The sequence below is a fragment of the Malaclemys terrapin genome, chromosome 12 (genome assembly GCF_027887155.1).
Source record: "Malaclemys terrapin pileata isolate rMalTer1 chromosome 12, rMalTer1.hap1, whole genome shotgun sequence".
NCBI lineage: Eukaryota > Metazoa > Chordata > Testudines > Emydidae > Malaclemys > Malaclemys terrapin.
In genome coordinates, this window is record NC_071516.1 from 8,261,229 (window position 1) to 8,277,686 (window position 16,458).

At 47.9% G+C, this 16,458-nt stretch overlaps 1 protein-coding gene across 1 annotated transcript in view; it reads left to right on the forward strand.

Moving 5' to 3' along the window:
• The window catches only part of RBBP8NL (RBBP8 N-terminal like), a 90,231-nt gene that overhangs the window by 39,776 nt on the left and 33,997 nt on the right, over positions 1-16,458 (forward strand). The window contains exon 3 of the mRNA XM_054044919.1: positions 1,941-2,173. The gene's annotated coding sequence lies outside the window, so the exon portion shown is untranslated. The remainder of the gene's footprint in view (positions 1-1,940; positions 2,174-16,458) is intronic.

Genomic DNA, 16,458 nt, shown 5'->3' on the forward strand with positions numbered 1-16,458 from the left:
TAGTAATGATCCCTGAGTCACCTTGTTATATCTCCCTCTTGCACACAGAGCAAGCGAAGAGTTCCCTCCACGTGGTACAACAAACAGTCCCGACAGGCCCCCCAAGGACCACAGCTTATTGGGTGGCTTGTTTCCCCAGCCTGCTACTTACATAATACAGGTGTGCAACCACCTGCTTCAGAACAGCAGCACCTCAGCACCCAGTACACCCTAACATTCCACCAGGGAAGTGCAAAGTCGAGGTATCGCATAAGGAATCAGTGGAGGCCGCCTGCTTGATTGATAAAGTGCCTTGAGGAACACAGCCAGGGAGAGTTAGTTCTAAATTGGACACTCCGGATGAGCCAGATCCTCGGCTGGTGTAAATCAGCATAGCAACATTGACATCAATGCACCTTCCGCCAGTTTATACCAGCTCAGGATCCGGCCTATGAGCTGGAGGTTGAGGTCCTCTGTGTATCTACAGAACAGGTGTGATATGGGCAACAGCAATGTAACCTTCCCCACCCTGCTCCACCAAAATACCTCTACCCTATTTGGAGGAATCTCTTTCGGGGGCAAGAGAGGAGTTTAATTTCCATGTCCACTTAGTCCTGGGCTTCTCTGCAGAGCTTGCCAGGATGTACCCGTTGTGGTGATGGCTTTTGTGGGTGTTTGGTTTACTTAGACAAATGCTTTCACGCGCCTTTAGCTCCGGGGGTGCCGCTGTGTAACTGAAAGGCGATCTTGTCAGGCTGTTTTCTTTGCCATGTACCGTTAGAAGCAGAAGAGTCTCCCAGCCTGCTACCGGGGCACTTACCATATTGCGTTTCAGTTCAGATGCAGAATGTTATAGGGCGAGTTCCTGTTTGCTCTCTCTGTCGTTCTCTCGCTGTGTGTCGCAGAGACTTTATAGTCATCCTTTCTTTCTTGGCTGTTTTCCGTAATCTGAAGTCAAAGTCCTTTAGACTGTAAATACACGTTTTACACTGTTGCACTGTCCTAATGAGCAATGCTCCAAAAGCAAATCAGTCCTGCTGCAACGGAGAAATCTACTGTAGAGTAAACAGAAAATGGATTTTGGTTTCATGCTTGTAAGCAAGAGCGTATTTGTTGTTTGTGTAATGAGCTACTTGTTTTCCATACAAAGAAGACAAGCTTTCTGCCTCAAAAGCCTGGTCTATGCTATGATTTTTTACAAAGCAGTCCACTCTTGTGCAACCTACAACACTATGTCATTGGTGCTAGCAATGGTGGAAGCTCTCATGCAGATAGGGCTCCCTGATGTTTTCACTGGCATGCCATGGAAACCTTCTCTGGGAAGGGATAGGTGGGTAAGGTGGTTAAAAACATGGTCCTATCTGCACTAGCATTCCCACTGTTGGTGGTGCAACCACAAGCAATTAGGAGAACATGGTTTAGTGGATTGTGCACTGGCTAGGGAGTCAGGAGACCGCTGGTGTAATCCTAGCTCTGCCAATGGCCTTGGGTGGGTACTTTGCGTCTCTGTGCCTCAGTTTCCCCCCACACCTATTGTCTATCTTTTCTATTTAGATCGTAAGCTCTCTGGTACAACTACTGTCTTTCTTAGCACAATGGGCCCCACATCTCAGTTGGGGCCACGTGGCTCTATTGCAACATTAATAATTATTTCCCCCCCAAAATCCCTAATGTACACAGAGTGGTGTAGTCTGCGGCCTTTTAAGCAGCTTGTTCCAACTGAATGTGAGTAGAAGGATTAAACAGGATTCTGTTGTGCTTTCTCTCTAAAACAGCTACCTTATGTGAAAAGAAGAAAGAAATCCCACCTTACCGGTAGATGCATTATTTCAATGGGCCAGTTTGTTAACATGACTGAGTTCAACCAACAGCACAAGTTGAACTATAATTATGGGGAAACAATCAAATCCCTATCTGAGTTCATAACAAACTGGTCTTACCACTTTTTTGTATTATAGCAGAACCCGTTTGGCAGCTTTGACTAAGCCGTGCCGCCTTTCTGCTGCTGGGTTAAAGAAACGTAAACCAGTAGAGCAAGTTGGACCGAAAAGAAAAATTATGGCTTATTGTCTGTGCAAGTTCAGCCACACTGCTCCCTTCTATCTCCCATGTACCAAATGACTGGCGATTGTCCTCGACTTAACGCAAGCAACTGCCGGAGGAGTCGAGCGAGAGAGAGGAGCAGTAACACGGCGTGAGTAACATTGTGCATGGAGGGACCTTTATCCACAGCGTCCTGTGCAATGTCACGGAGCAAGGGGGGAAAGAGCTGACTAGTTTTGTGCCCACAATGGAGGAAGAGTTGCGGAAGAAAAGCACTTAAGCGCTCAGTATAGACCTGTCACTCAGCGCCTCGTATCAGGTTCTGTTCAATCTTTAAGTAAATGTGTGGAGTTGTTCAGGGATTCAGGGCTATAATCCAGAAGGGTTTTTTCCCTCCTTCCATTTTTGGTAGGAGATCTAGAGAAAGTTGGATTTCTACTGCATCAGCTGGATTCACTGCCTGCTGCAGTGAGAAGGAGACAGCTTGGAGCAGCACATAAGCGAGCCAGGCCAGCAGAGATCCACATTGAGTCATAATTTCATTTCTCTGGTTTTTGGTCTTGGTTGTCCAGTGTTGATGCTTTTGCTAAATCGAGCTGCAGCTGGTCAAAAATTGGGGGCAAGAAGAGGGAGATTTTCACACACAAAACTATGTTTGAAATTTTGGTGGAAAATGTCATTGGAATTTCAAATTCAGAACATGTCAATCAAATCTAAATCAAGCTGAAATAAATGATCAGATTTGCCAGTGGGTTAGGGTTCTAAACTGGCTGCTGCAACCTTCACTAACGGGCTTGTTCATGGATGCCAGTGGAGAAGCCCACGCAAAATGGCATTGGAACAGCTGGGACAGGATGGAAAAAGTGTAAAAAAAAAAAAAAAACCAAACTAAAGACAGTTGTTGTCTACTGGATTCTATGTTAAACAGGTGCAGTGGGCACTGAGTCTGCGTCCACTCCATCCATAGCCCCCCTGCTGTACTGCAGAGGTCTTTGAGGAGTGGGTGGACTTTAATAGCATGGATGCTGCAATCACGAGGTGGCTCTCTGTCGGGCCGAGGTGGCAGCTTTCTCAGAATACTTTTGCTTTTGTGGATTGAAGGGTCCATGAAAACAAAACTTGCTCTTTCACCTTTCTCCGTTTCCTTTCTGTATAGCGTTGACAGCTCACAACATTGCACAGCCAGGAATTGTTACGGAAGTGGTCTAACACAGCAGGCAGTGTGGGCTGGTGGATGGGGCAATGGGTGGCGACTCACAAGGCCTAGCTCTGATTGAATTTGGGCAAGTCGCTTTCCATGCTGTGTGCCTCGGTTTCCCCATCTGCAAAATGGGGGACAATGTTGTTTCTTTCCTTTGTATAGAGCTTTGAGATCTAAGGATGAGGTGCTCGGTGGAAGAGCTAGACGTTATTAATGCAGCATTTCCATTGCTCCATTTGCACTGTTTTAAATGCAACAAGTTTTACAAAAAGTATTGAGCTGATTCAAAGATTGAGCCAAACCAAACCATGAATGCACTTGATAACAGATAACTTAAAGCTGGATCATTGGGGTTTTCTTACCTCTCTCTCTTCCCCACCCTAAATCAGTCATCTCATTGTTCCTGGATAAAAAGGAATTTGATCTCCTTTCCCCTACAGAGAACTGGGAATCAGATTGCAGTGGTTTCTTTCCCATGCTCACAATGCTGTAAGATTCCCACACCCAGGGCACATCCCAGTGTGGTATCTCCCTGCTGCCAGTTCAACACCCTCAGTGTGTCTGCTGGACAGTGCTCATGGGGGCAGTAAAAACACAGATCAATTAGATAGCACTTTAGAGCTTCTAATTGCTTTGCAAATGCTAGGGACCAAAACCTGGACTCCTGTGCAAGGGGCAGTCAGTGGGCTTTACGCAAGGTGTTCCTGTGGGGGTGCATGGATGGGATCTTCCCTTTCCTCATCCCCCACCCTCCCTGCAGGAACAAGGAAGCCACCAATGAAATTGCTGCTCTAGTAGTGGTGGTGTCCACTGTACACTCTCTCATGCATGGCAGTTTTGTCCAAGTGGACTAGACTCTCCAATAGCCTTCTCCCCTCCATTCTGTGTCCTGGCAGGACTGAAGAAACCCTGCCGGTACTGTGGTGATGTGTGCCCTAGAAGTGCCTATAAATAAAATAACTATAGGCCATTCCACACCTGCAGAGGAGGAGACAGACTTCGGTACTATAAAATGACTCTTCAGAATCCACCCTGTGCAGCAGGGTAAGCATTGTTATCCCTAATGTTCATCTGGGGAAACTGAGGCAGGTAGGTTAATTGATTTGCCCAAGTTTACCAAAGGAGCCAGTGTCAGAGCTGGGAGTAGAACTCAGGGGTTCCTGCTCCCAGTCCTGTGCTCAGATTAACTCGCACCCCTCTGTGTCAGGCAACGTGTAATGAGGTTCTGGACACAGACAGGCACCATTCATAAAAGATGTCTTTTAACATTAAAAGTATATGTTATTCATGGCAGGCAGGGAAGCCACAGTGCATAAGGATGTTCATGCACATCAAGCCCTGGCAGGGATCCCTCTCAGAATGACACCCCTTAATGGATGAGCTGCACTCACCCACCATGGCAGCAGTAAATGGAAGCCCACATAGATGGGTGGAAAAATACCTTAAGAAAACTAACAGGGCTTTATTCTGCTCTCCCTGTGTCAGTGTAAATCATTAGCAGTAAATCCACTGACGCCAATGGAATTCCACTGGGGTAAAACAGGTGTAAGTAAAGGGAGAATCTGGCCTATTAGTTTTGAAAATCTTGGCATTACTGAGATGCCCTGTTAATGGGAGCCCTAGAAGGCATTAAAATTCATAGGCTGAGGACACCAAGCATTGAACCTTGGGGGACACCATAGAAACTGATGACTGCCCGTTATCTTCTGTGCAATTGGCTAGAAGGGCACAAGCAGAGGACTCCTTCAGTGACTACCTGACTCAACAGTAGTGGCTCTTGCAAAGCGTTTCTTTCGCACTTTTCAGAAGTCACAAATCCTTGCATAAACCATCAGTTGCCATCCTCCCGAGGAGAGGAAATCAAAGAGCTGGGCTGGAGAAAGAATGACTGTGCTGGAGTTGGGGAAATCACTTTTTAAATGACTGTTGTAAGAGTCAATCTTTGTCATTTTCTTTAGCATAGGGATGGCTTTTCATCATTGGTAGGATAGTAGATTCCCGCTGCTCAGCATCTTCTGTATTGTATTATCCACTTTGCTATTGTTAGGCTGGGTAGGGGTGTGGTGGATTTTTCATCAGAAAAGTTTTTTAATGCCTAGAAAGAGAAACGACTGAATTTCCAGCACGGTTCACGTACAGAGGAGCCCAAACTGCCAACTTCAGACCTGGATTCCAAAGCCCGGAAAGTCTGAGGATGTTTGGCTGTGGGGTTTGCACGGGGACACATCATTACAATGTCCCAAAAGGAAACTAGCCAGCAGAGATCATCTGTTTCCAGGCACCCATTCAAATCTCACTGCCCCAGGAGGAGCACTGGAGGAATTGGACCTCAGAGAGGTACACGTACTATCAGGGCTGGTTGGCTGTGGTGGGTAGAAGGACAGCCCACCCCTTCCACAGTGCCAGGCACACTTCCTTCTCCCAGTTTGAGCTGACATATTCATAGAATCGAGAGGTCATCTAGTCCAGTCCCCTGCACTCATGGCAGGACTAAGTATTACCTAGACTATCCCTGACAGGTATTTGTCTAACCTGCTCTTAAAAATCTCCAGGGATGGAGATTCCACAACCTCCCTAGGCAATTTATTCCAGTGCTTCACCACCCTGACAGGAAGTTTTTCTTAATGTCCAACCTAAACTGGCCTTGCTGCAATTTAAGCCCATTGCTTCTTATCCTATCCTCAGAAGTTAAGGAGAACAATTTTCCCCTCTCCTCCTTGTAACAACCTTAACAGTTTTGAAAACTTATCATGTCCTCTCTTGGTCTTCTCTTCTCCAAACTAAACAAACCCAATTGTTTCAATGTTCCCTCACAGGTCATGTTTTCTAGCTCTTTCATCATTTTTGTTGCTCCAATTTGTCCACATCTTTCCTGAAGTGTGGCACCCAGAACTGGACACAATACTCCAGTTGAGGCCTAATCAATGTGTAGTAGAGAGGAAGAATTACTTCTCATGTCTTGCTTAATACACTCCTGCTAATACATCCCAGAATGATGTTTGCTTTTTTTTTGCAACAGCATTACACCATTAACTCATATTTAGCTTGTGATCCACTATGACCCCCAGATCCTATTCTTGTATAGCAGCTTGTTTCCAGTCTGCAATATCATCTAGCCATAGGTTTGCATGGCTGTTTTTACAACACTGTCAATGACACCACTAAGGCACCTATTCAGCAAGATATTTAAGCACGTGCCAAACTGTAAGCATGTGAATTGTCCCTGTGATGTCAATGGGACTATTTGCGTGATTACAGTTGGGCATGTACTAAAGTATCTTGCTGAATACGGGATTTAATTTGCCTGGCGGACTGGGTCAGAATATGAGGGGAAAGAAAACTTGGCCTCCTAAAGCCTTATTCAAACAGGGCCTGATACAAATGTCTTTGCCTCCTAAAATTGGGTGAGAAAGGGAATGGGGTGAACATGTTCTAACCAGTCAGCAAATATGCAGTGCATTAGGACAACTTGAATTTAACATCTGACTAGATTAGCTTCGTAGTAGTAACTTCGGTTTGGAAGCTGGCTTACTGCTCCAACAAGTGCAAAATCAAGCCCTTTGTTTTCTAAATCAGAGTAGTGAGCCATCTTACCCACAAGAAGTAGAATCTACCAACGTGTTTCAACAGCAGCCGTACGTGCCCCCGCAATGGACAGACAGTGAGGATACTTAGCGCCTTTCCATCAAGCGCTTTCAGAAACAGTCACTCATTCTCACTACACCCTGCCAAAAAGTATTTTTCTTCCCATCCAATTGAGAGGGAAACTGAGGCGCAGAGAGATTCAATGGCTTGCCCAAGATCACACAGTGAGTAAATGGCAGAGGTGGAAATAGAACTCAGACATCTTTACTCCCAGCCCTGTGTTTGACCCACTAGATTGTAGTCCCATTACAGTGCTTAATACCTCGCAGGATCAGGCCCTAAGCTCTGCCATCGTTCCTCACGAATGACCCAAAAGCTGCATTTAGAACAAAGAGCATTAATCAGAACACTGACTCTATGGTTTGCATTAGAAGAATCCTGTGAAAGTGATGGAGCATGAAAATACAAGAGCTTGCCCAACACTAGAGACTCTACCATATCTTACTGTGAGTAACTGCTTGAGTGCCCTGGTATGAGTATTGTGTATGTGCGCGCAAAACGACAAAGCCTCTTTATGGCCCTGTAGACCTGTTCCGCACTTTGCTATCACATTCCATTAACCTGAAGGAACATGCAGCTAATAAACAATCCCAAAGAGGGCTGAGAGAGGGAAGGTTTTTTGATGCATAGCATCTCTGACAGATCACAGCGATATATTACACAACCATCTGAGTGAGCAGCCCTGAGAGGCAGGGAGGTGGCTAGAGCAGGGATGAGATGGGGATGGTATTGAAGGAAAGAGCATGCTTTACCAGGATAGCATTGACCTAGCCCTGCCTGACAGCAAAGTACTGTGCCAGGCAGCAATGCGGAGCACATGTGTGCGTTCATAAAAGAGAGAACGCTTTCTGAGTTAGTTATGCTATTGATTTTGCTGACCGGTATACGTGCCTAGCTACAAGGATTGCAGGGGTTTTGTGCTGAGTTTATTTAAATAATTAATAAGCCAATAGGGTGCTTTAAGTCATCAAAGTGCTTTCCAAATATTGACTAACCATTTGCACTTGCAAGACGTAGAGTAGGCTTCTGATCGGCAGCTATCTTGTCGCTCTGGGAATGCTAGCCTAGATGCCATGGTGATGGGCAGTTCTGGTAGGTGTACCAAAGAAACTGATCGATCCGAGCATGCGGGGGGTGAAGGGGAGTGAGGTGCATTGGGCTGTTGCTTACCCTTTATTTTGAGAGCAAGAATGATGGTGTATTTTCCCAGATTCTAACCCCTATCCCCATTATGGGGTAGGAATATTACTTACCAAAATGATTCTGGATTTGGGGTAGTCGAGTGACTATGAAGCTGTACTGAAGTGAAGAGGATTAATCACTGGAAATGACAGTTGGATTTCATGGGGGCAGAATGTAATGACCCAAGATGGAACTGGACCAGGACTCTCGGGTTTATCACCCCGGCTGCTGTGAAAAGGGAAATATTTCCTGACCGTAACGACTTCAGCTCTAGCCAGTGTGGTGGGCTCTTTGTGAGGTGGCGCGAAGGGGTTATAATCCAGCTGCAAACGCCCTCCTCCACTGGTGCCTCTGCCCCGCAGCCAGATCTTGCACTTCTGCCCTCCTGCTACTGGGGTAGAGGAGGTGCCGGGGGCAGAAGAGGGCTTCCACTGGTTAGGGTTCCAGTGGCACACTATAAAGCTGTCTGGCAGCAGCTTTAAAATTCATCAAGACTGGCCCAAGAATGAGGAAGCTGGAGCTGGCTCCCTGACTCCCCACACAGCCTCATATTTAAAGGATTATACCTCTAGCAGCACAGCACCCTGTAGCACCACGCTGGAGCTCTGGCTCCGTCCTGACTCAGAGCAAAGAATGTCACACACTAGATTACCAACCCTGCTTCCAGCAGCACCTGGTTCCAGATGAGAGATTTCCCAAACCGAGGTTCCCCTGGCTTGACCCTACTTAGCTCAAGAGCCGACAAGATCACAGAAAAAGGAGATGCGGGCATAAGGATCATGCTAGTGTTCTTTGAGAGACAACCTGCAAATAATCCATTCCAGGTTTAATATCTGCAGGGCTTGGGAAACTTCAGATCTTTTTAGGCAGACAGAATGTTGTTCAATCCGGCTAATCTCTCTGCTTTAACACCAAGACTTGTCTTAATTCTTGGCCCTAAAAAATCTGAGGCCCGGCACAAAGGTTGTTAAGAGTCAAGAAGAAGCCAACAGGTAACCTGCAAAGAGGAGCGAAGTCTGACATGTTAAACTGTTAGTAGATGCTTTCTATCAATTCCGAGAAAAGAGTCGTTTTGTTGAAAGCCGGGACAGCCTTCCATTCATCTCCACCTGCCTGACAGTAACCACGCCAGCTGCTGCGGACCTTCTTTAGTGTCACCCGCCCTGTTTTTAAAAGACGCTTTAATCTGGATCTTTTCAGTAGGGAAAGCTAGCCAGGCAGTGCACGAGAGTACCAAATACTTGGTTCTGCTTTGTAAGTCTGAAACACTGGAGCACACGCCAGTCTTATAAATAATGTTGAAGACAAAAGCCAATTCAGTTAAGGACTTCTTTATAGACATGGGTTCTGATTATTTGCATGTTCCCTACCCTGACTCAAGATGCACTAGCAGCAGCAACAGAGGGTGCTAGTTTATAGCACCACCGAGACAATTAATTCTTGTGACAAAAAGCTTTAGTCTTCCTTCTTTGTACAAGCCCAGGCATCGTTCATGGAATAAGACATGTGAGGAGCAGAATAAGAGCTGGAATGAGGTGGGAATTGCATTTTTGAGCCCTGTGGAGGCCATTTTTCCTAGCTGCGCTTGCCAAATTTGAAAGACACGTTTTTAATGCCTGCCAAGTGCCAACCAAGAATTTCAAAGTGCAAGTAACTTGTCTACCCACAATTCAATTACCTGCAGGGCAGGCACACGTTTTGTGGGCTAAAAAGAGGGCTAAGCAAAATGAGGGCTAGGGCCAAATGGTCAAAGTAACATGCAACTGTTTCCCCTTCCAAAATGTTCATGCACCCCTCCCCCCCACATAAACCCTATTTGCATATATAAACTGGCATGCATATGTGGGATCAGGAATGCAAGAGGATTCTTGGTCTTCCAATAGCCTGGCATGGAAATAATGGGGTTTAACTGGTGCACAAGCACTTTTGCAGGCATCTGGTTACGAACATGTGGCCCTTAGAAATGATATTTTAAAAGCGGCTGAAACAAACTTGGAACAGGCACATCCTTCAGGGAGTATCAAACTCCTCCCTAGACCATGACAGCCATCTTGTCCAAAAACACAGGCTTCTGCCACTTGAGTTGAAGGAGAATCTCCATTAGTTGTAAGCAGTATAGGATCTATGGCACTGAGCTGAGCTGTTCCATCCAAGAGAGGGCAGGGAAATATTCTTCTGCACCAAAAATTTAAAATCTCTCTCTGATGACTGAATAGATTTACCTTGATAAGACAATAGTGTTTATATTGCCTGATACTATAGTGTGCATTGTTATCAAACTTATTTAAAGTCTTTCCAGGTTATTTTCAACCTGATTTCCAAAACAGAGAGGTTTGGTTAAGGGGAGGAATTGTGGCTGGGGTTAGAATATAGGTGTGTGAGTCAGGTGTTCTAAATTCTGTTCCTGGGTCTGCTCTTGCCTCCCTCTGTGGCCTTGGTCTTGTCCCTTAATCTCTGTGCGCCTCAGTTTACCCAACTGTAAAATGTGGGTAATAATAGTTTCCTACCCACTTCACAAAGGACTGAGAGGCCTAATTAATTAATGTTTGGAGGGTAGGTTGTTATCCCCAGATACTGAAGAACAAAGTACTCATTATTATATTAAGCTTCCAAACTCTATCACCCTTCCCCAGACTGACCCTCTCTGCTCCTACATTCTCCTCCAAAGCTCACTGAAAGCAGTGGGAAGATTTCCATTGACTTTAACGGGCTATGGATCAGGTCCCTATTGATGATGGCCCCTGGCCCGTATTTAATGCTATGCTTTCCCAAGCCGGAAAGCACTCGTCCCCACATGCGTACCATGCCCCATTCATTTTCTTGTCACTTCAGCTCCTGTCTCAACCTGCCAGAGGCTCAGGGTGGTGAAAGAGCATCCATGCATGGAGCACCATGTGAAAGGGGGGCTGATTTCTACAGCAGGTAGAAGAACATTTTCCAGCAGAATTTTTTTCCATCAGAAAGTGGTGTTTTGTCGAAAGTGCCATTTGCCACAGGAATGGGTTGAGGTCAACCCAATTTTGCCCTGCCCCACGAGGAGCCACTCCCCACAAAATGAAGTGTTTGATAATTATATTATTGATTTTACATTATAAAAGAAATGGAACCGTTGCAATCGGAATGAACTATCTCAGTGTTATTGAAACAGGCTATTTCCATTGGCCTTAGTGGGATTGTTTTCAAAAAACGCCATTCCGCAGAAAACTTCCAAGTTCTTTCCAATTGAAAGCAAATGTCGGAGCTGCAGAATTTCCCTCTGGTTCCTGTCCAGCTTTACTCATTTCCCTAGGACAGCTGTCTGCTCAAAGGGCAGTTCAGTCTGTAACTCACACACCTCCTGGGTGTGGTGTTCTGTGCCCTCTCGTGGCACCGAGACCAGTTAGAGATTAATGAGGCTGCTCTACAATCTTAGCTAAGTGGCATATGGCTTTTAGCTCCTGCAGTAGAGTAGTGGTCTCCAACCTTTGTACGCCCAAGGTCACTAAGGGCAACCCAGGATCTACCTCGCCCCTTCCCGGAGGCCCCGCCCCTTCTCCAAAGCCCCTCCCCGCTCACTCACTCTCCCCCACCCTCACTCACTTTCACCGGGCTGGGGAAGGGGTTTGGGGTTGGGCAGGGGGTGCGAGCTCTGGGCTGGGGCCGAGGGGTTCGCAGTGTGGGTTGAGCCTGGGGTAGGAGGTTGGGGTGCAGGCGGGAGTGAGGGGTGCAAGCTCTAGGAGGGAGTTTGGGTGGAGGAGGGGGCTCCGGGCTGGGACAGAGTATTGGGGTGCAGGAGGAGGTGTGGGCTCAGGGAGGGAGTTTGGGTGCAGGAGGGGGCTCCGGGCTGGGACAGAGTGTTGAGGTGCAGGAGGGGGTACAGGGTGCTGGCTCTGGGAGGGGATCAGGGCTGGGGCAGAGTGTTGGGGTGCAGAAGGTTGTATGGGGTGCTGGATCTGGGTGGGTCAGGGCTGGGACAGTGTTGTGGTGCAGGAGGGGGTACAGGGTGCTGGCTCTGGGAGGTGGGTCAGGGCTGGGGCTTGGGGTGCAGGAGGGTGTTTACTGGCTCCGGGAGGGGACTCATGGCTGGGGATTGGGGTGCGGCCTCCCACCGGGCAGTACTTACCTCTGGCAGCTCCCAGTCGGCAGTGGACGCAGCAAGGCTAAGGCAGGCTCCCTGCCTACCCCGGCCCCACACCACTCCTGGAAGGGCCAGCGCGCCCCTATGGCCCGCGGGGGCTCTGCGCACTGCCCCTCTCTGCAGGCACTGCCCCCGGCAGCTCTCCCAGCCAATGGGAGCTGCAGGGGCGGTGCTTGGAGGCAGGAGCAGCGCACAGAGGGAGACCCCTGCCCCCCTTTGACATAAAGGGTCCAATCCTGCAGCTCTGTTACCATCTATGGGGCTGCTCCCGCACGTAAGATTATTTTCATGGATTGGGCCCAAAATGAGGACTATCCCTTGTGATGAGTATACATGAGAAACTGCCCTGCACTGCTGTACTGGAGCAGGGATAGGGTGAACCTATCGAACAATAAAGGGTCTTACCCACCTCAGTGGCTGATCATGCCCGGGGGAGGGAAGGGCTAACATCATAAGGGAAATATACCAAATAGACTTGGACATTTTCCACAATGGTCAAAACAAACCGTAGCCATTGACACAGGCAAGCCCGAACACCAGGGTGTCTTTTTTAATAATTGTTTCCATCGATGTATTATGGCAAAACAGACGTCACAGGATTGAAGTAAATCAGTAAATGTGCAGGCTGGGACTTGAGACCTCGGTTCTCTCTAGCCGGATTTGCTTTCGATTTTCTCTTGCACTGAATGGAAGTAAATAGGAGCAGTGACTCTGCAAAGCCTCCTCTTCCATGCAGCCCCTGCTGGAAACTAACCGTGTTGCCATTCAGGTTTAGCTTGTTTTGAAGCCCTCGTGATGAGACTGAAATACATACAAATGAGGTTGCTATGAGCTGGACCCAGCCACCGAAGCAGCAGTTTGGCTGCACAGGGGCTCTTAGCATCGATGTAGCTGCACTGGCAGTGCAGAGTCCTAGCAAAGAGGTAGCAAATGGATGCAAGTATCATTTTACATGGGGGGAGTGAATCTGCAGTAGGGAGTTGTACTGATGGAGCACCCAGGTGTCGCTACACGGGTGCAAACAAACCCAGGGCCTGTTCTACCGCACCCCGCCCCGCCCCTCAAGCACTCATTCCCACCATCATTCCAACCCACCACGTCGGGTGAAAGCCCTGATTGGTCGCATTTTGCACCACAAAGACTCCTGCTCCCAGGGTAGGGCATAGGCCTCTTCATATCCCTGCTGCTGAGTTCCTCGTTGCAACTTGCCTAGGCCTTTGCAACACCAGCATAGGAAAATAGCTTGTGGAGTGCAAGCCAGGAGCACCGTTTGCGGGCTCTCTGTGCCACCTTAAGGCCTTGGCTACACTTGGCAATTCACAGCGCTGCCGCGGCGAGAGAGCTCTCGCAGCGCTGTAAGTACTCCACCTCTCCGAGGGAATAGCGTGCAGTGCTGCGAGCGAGCGTGCAGCGCTGCAGGCGCTGATTACACTGGCGTTTTACAGCGCTGCACTCGCTGTGCTCGGGGGGGGGGGCGTTTTCACACCCCGGAGCACAGCAAGTTGCAGCGCTGTACGGCGCCAGTGTAGCCAAGGCCTAAGTCTGTTGCGACAATAAATAAAATAAATAAACAAATGCCCAGCAAAGCTGCAAAGGATTCAGTGCATCAGAAAAGGAAAACAGTCTCACTCTGAACTACAAAGTACTCCTGCCAGCCCTGGCCCTGGCCCCTCCATGACTGAGCCTCCAGCCTCTCTCAGTATAAATCCAATTTGGAGTTCTAAAATTAGAGAAAGATCAGGTAGGGGGAGCCAAGAAATGAAAGTCTGGCTAGCGAGAGTAGTTCCTGTCTAGGAATCATATATCAGAAGGCCTCTGCATGCGTATTATGTAAATCTGTTCTGACACCGGAGAACTCTAGAACTGCTGATGGTGAAGCCGCTGCACTCAACTGATCCCACAGTGCGAAAGACTCCGAGCCCTGCAAACTTCATTAGTGTTTTAAATACTTCAGCTACGCGCTTCCTTTTGAAAGCAGACACTGCTCAGGGTGGAGTTCTTGCCACTGGCGCAATCTGCGATCTGCAACCTGAGTTTCATGGAAGTCCTGCCCTCCTGCAGATTCCCATAGGGTCCGGCTGCTCCCTCTGAATGAGATTGACACTGCCATTGAAATTAATGACAGGCTGGGAAAATCACCAGGGAACCGGAAACCACTCAGTGTTATGGTGTCAAAGGCAGCTGTCCAGAGGACGTCCACAAATGTGGTAATTGTGCATGACAGTGGGTAGATAAGAGCAGAATTACCTGATTTACTTGAGCACTTGTAAGGTTTGTAGAGGCAAGCACGGGTCGGGGGGGAGGAGGTGGGGAGGGAGCAACAATAGGGCCCCTGTCTTTCAAAATTTGGTAAAAGATTAAAAGGCAAAGCATGCATGTGTGTCAGTACTTGTGGAACTTGATGAATATGAATGCTTTAAGAGGTTGCTGTGCCTTTAAGTGGAGTACTGGTTGTAAGCTAGTGTCTATGGAAAAGTCCTATAGAATTGAACAGAAAGGGGGAACTTTCCTGTTGGTCTGTTGACCCATTCTGTAGAATTTATTAGAGAATAATACGTCTGCTATAGAATTCTATAGGATGGGTCAAAAACCAATAGAAATTATCTCATTCTCTATTAGATTCTTCTGGTTTTTAGAGCAATGTCTATAGAAACCTACCAGCTTTCCCATTAGGGATGTGCTTGGAGATAGGAAGAAGTTAAGACAAGCAAATAAACACTAGGGACTTGAAAGCCATTCTACCCACTTACACCAGGGTGGAATCTGGTTCCAGGAGTTCAGAGGAAGAAGATGAGAAAACCACGTGGCTTCAAGAAGATCCTAACTCCTCTCTCCAGCCGGGAGTGTGGGTGTAACTTTAAAGTGTCCCCCACACAAAGCAATGTGTGTGTGACACAGAGAGAGGCTACATGGTGGTATATCCTAGGAAAGGCTAAGGCAACCGCTGGACGGGAAATCCTCACTTCATTGACGTCAGTGGCAAAACTCCCGTTGATCTCATCCCAAGTCTTGGTTCTGCAACCCTTGCTCGTGCTGAGCAGTGCTTACTCCTTCAGGTGGTCCCACTGAAGTGAATGGGGCTCCTCCCGCCAGGGCCACGCAATGGGAGGCCTTGCATCTTCCTTTCCTGGGAGGTAAATAAGGACCCAAAGCCAGATTCCAGAGAGCATTATTAAGCACACGGGAAGGGAAGGTGCAGAGAGCAGCAGGCATGGCAGTGGGGCATTGTTCCATGGATGCCCCTAAGATGGTGCTTCGGTTTGCTGTCGGGAGAGGCCAGATGGAAAACTCACCTGGTGAGCCAGAAAATTCCCACTCTCTGATCTATCTAACGTGGCTGCGCTCCCACACTGCTACCGCAGCCAGCCAGGCTCCTTTGCCCCTGACAGATACCCCCTCGAGCGGCTCTAGCTTTCCTCGGGCGTAGCTTTTCTGAACCTGGCTGCAGTTATGGAGACAGCCTAGAGGTGTAAGGGCATCCTCGAAACAATGAGCTCGCTTCCAACCCTGAGGCTGTGTTTGGCAAGTGCCCCGTCACTGTGAAATAGGGCCAGTCCCGCTTCGACAGTGCTTCAAAAGACTCCCACTCCAGCACTCCGTCGAAGGGTGAACTGGGATATATTAAAGTGACAGATCTAAAGAAGGCTCGGGGCTATAAATGAAATCATTGTTTGGAGGAGTGAACCTAATACTCAAATCCTCTGTGGTCTGGTCTTCATCAATTCAACTCCCTCAATAAATTCTCCCGAACTGCAAAGCCAATGCATGGAGGAAATGGAGAAGCTTATGGAAGTATCAAAGGAATGGGGAGCCTGGGGGTGGGGTGGGGGGCAGCCGGGCATGACATCACAGTCAGTATACAATGAAGGTAAAAGAAAACAAAGCGGATGAGCTGAACAAGTAGGGATGTCTGTGTTTTCCAGGAGAGCCTGGAGGTGCGTAAGGGCTTGTTCTTCAGAACCTACAGGCCAAATCCAACCTGGGTACAAGAGCATCAGCTCCAGGTGTGACCCAGAGTCTCAGGCAAACCATGCTAGTCATTACAAAAAGCAGGCTCTGGCTTGGATTCTTTAGAAGAAGGGAGTGGGGTGTATGTATTGTGTGCATGTAGCAACTGTTATCTTGGTCATCACCAGGGACCTTTGAGTTAACAGGAGGAGCCTCTACAACTTGAGCTAAAGGTCCAGATCCTCAAAGGTATTTAGGCCCCTAACTCCCATTATAATCAATAGGAGTTAGGCACCTTGCAGATCTGGGCCTGAATCCCCAGCTGGGAACCGTAGCAGACTGG